Raw genomic sequence first — 2,690 nt, forward strand, 5'->3', positions numbered from 1 at the left:
GGGGCCCATCGCCGGTTCTCCACGTGGCCGCCAGAGGGAGCCCTACAACCCACACTCCATCCTGGTCCCGCGCAGCGCCCCCCAGTGTCGGGAGAGTGAAACCCCTGCTGCCTCAATTCTGTCCGCTCTGCGCACAGGGCTTGCTTTCTGTCCCTGCAACGCAGAGCGCACCCCCTCTCAGCCTCAGGGGTTTGCAGCTGCCATTTCCTCCGTTCCTGCGGACAGGCAGGCGCCCTGAGGGTGAGGGTGTCTCTGGCAGCCCCCACACCCCGCCTCCGCCTTCAGCCCCGTCCCCGTCATGAGCCTCCCTAACACTTAGCACCGCTTGCCTAGCGTCAGCCTCCCGAAAGCCAGCATCCAGGGCAGGAGGCTGAGGAACGGCCTGGGGTATGGGGGACACGAGGCCCCCTAAACGCTGCCTGGGCACACAGTAGGTGCGCGGAGCGTGCACACTACCTGGCATCGGGCACGCGAGGGTCACTGAATGGATGGCCAGTTGCAAAACCCTCCCCAGAAACCCAGTGTTTTCCTAACCGCCTGACTCGAATAACCAGGAGTGTTTGTTTAAAAGTGCAGCTTTTCCCCCTCCCTTCCCCTACCTACTGCATCCCACCGCCCTAGCGGAGGGATCCGGGCATCTGTGATTAGGCCCCAGGGAGCTTCCTTCTCGGGTCTGCTGATGGGGGGAGCCTGGGTCCCCTTCTCTGCTCGCCTTTCCACCCAGTCACTGATTTACACGGTTAAAAAGGCAAACTAAAACAAAAAGTACAGTAAAATGGAGTGGAGATGCCGGGGATTGAACCCGGGGCCTCATACATGCAAAGCATGCGCTCTACCACTGAGCTACATCCCCTGGGCCTGGCAGCAGCGGGGCTGTGGGAAGCCCCAGTGTCCTTCCGCTCGCCGGGCCCCTTTTCTGGGTGCTCAGCGTCTCCGGTCCAGGCGGCTCCTTCCGCGCCCGCGAAAGCCCAGGACCCGGCACTGCACCGGGGGAGGCCCGGCCTGGAGCCGGCGGGGCGAGAGGAAGGGAACCCATGTCCATATGGGCCAGCGCGGAGGGGGCCAATCAGAGCTCGTCCTCGTTAGTATAGTGGTGAGTATCCCCGCCTGTCACGCGGGAGACCGGGGTTCGATTCCCCGACGGGGAGGCCTCTAAAATTTTTAAGTCCCTTGTGACGCCGTGTGTGCCTCGCGGTTTTCCTTGCAAACCTGGCAATTGGGGCGTCACTAAGGAAAAAAAGCCAGGTGCGCGCAGGGGGCCTAACGGGTCCCCCATTATTATATATGTAATCTATAATCTGTAATGGATATAGCTCGAGTGTTTTTGCATTTATATCCCTGGTCACCAGCTAACAATTATGCAACTTTTATCATGTACCGGGCAGTGCTCGGCGCTGTGCAGGTGAGCGCTCATTTAGTCTCCACAGCAACCTCAGGGGTAGGTGCTATGTCCTCCCATTAGACAGATGGGGAGACTGAGTCCTGGAGAACGGCTGTGTGGCCTGCCCAGGGCCACCTCATCACCACCTGCTCCGGGCAGGGGTCCCCTCTGTGGAGAAGGCCCGGGAGAAGGCGCGATGCCTCCTTGACTCCATTCTCCACCTGTCTGGACTCTTCTCGTTTTCTTTTCCTTTCTCTTTCCTGCCTTTCTTTTCCTCGTTTCCCCTTCCCCGTGTTCCTCCTTCCCTCTTCCTTCCTTCCTTCCTTCCTTCCTTCCTTCCTTCCTTCCTTCCTTCCTTCCTTCCTTCCTTCCTTCCTTCCGTTCTTTCTTCCTCCATTTTTACCAGGATGATACTCGTCATGCTTTTCAACGGCCCGCTCTGCACGGAGAGCAGGGGGAGAGCAGGGGGAGTCCGGGCGGTCCCCTCGCTCCTGAAGGGGTGCGGGGCGTGCCACGCAGTGTGCAGATTCAGGGGTCCTCAAACTACGGCCCGCGGGCCACATGCAAATACAAATATTGTATTTGTTTCCGTTTTGTTTTTTTACTTCAAAATAAGATATGTGCAGTATGCATAGGAATTTGTTCATAGTTTTTTTTTAAACTATAGTCCGGCCCTCCAACGGTCTGAGGGACAGTGAACTGGCCCCCTGTTTAAAAAGTTTGAGGACCCCTGATTCAGAGCCTCAGTTGTCACACATGATTGACCTGTTGTGACAGGAGACAGAGGGGACCACACACCCAGACGAGCTCTATCACAATCAGACCTCCCACGTGCCACCAGAAGACCATGCAGCACCTCTCCATGCGGCCTGGCAAGCTCTGGCCTCGCCCGCCTCTCTGGCCTTGCCAGGCGCCCTCTCGCCCCTCACCCTCCTCCCCTCTCCCACCCGGGTCTCTGCGCCTCCGATTGTCCCCCTCCTCTAGGCCCCAGGGCCTTTGCACCAGCGGTCCCTCCGTCCAAGGGCCTCTTCCTCAGGTCTTAGCACTGCGGGCTCGCTATGCTTCAGGTCCTCTCAGCTCCCTGCTTCTCTCGCTGCCGTATCCCCCGAATCCCACCCCATCACTGCGGTTTATTTTGGTTTATTTTGCTTCTTAGCACAACTATTATCCCCGAACTATCTCCTTCCTGGATTCGTGGATGAGCCAGAGGGTCACCAGGTGTTTGGCCGGCACTTGCCAAATGACCTCACATCGTGGACAATCCCCCCACCGGTGGGTCCTCCCCGGGCAGCCCTTCCCACCCCCACCC

General features: G+C 58.7%; 2 non-coding genes across 2 annotated transcripts; one reads left to right on the forward strand and one right to left on the reverse strand.

Annotated features, from left to right (window-relative positions):
• Nucleotides 1–781: 781 nt before the first annotated feature.
• Nucleotides 782–853, reverse strand: TRNAA-UGC. Its single transcript has one exon. It is a non-coding gene; the product is annotated as a tRNA-Ala (tRNA).
• Nucleotides 854–1,076: 223 nt separating this feature from the next.
• Nucleotides 1,077–1,148, forward strand: TRNAD-GUC. Its single transcript has one exon. It is a non-coding gene; the product is annotated as a tRNA-Asp (tRNA).
• Nucleotides 1,149–2,690: the final 1,542 nt, after the last annotated feature.

Source organism: Myotis brandtii, unplaced genomic scaffold, assembly GCF_000412655.1.
Source record: "Myotis brandtii unplaced genomic scaffold, ASM41265v1 scaffold97, whole genome shotgun sequence".
Lineage (NCBI taxonomy): Eukaryota > Metazoa > Chordata > Mammalia > Chiroptera > Vespertilionidae > Myotis > Myotis brandtii.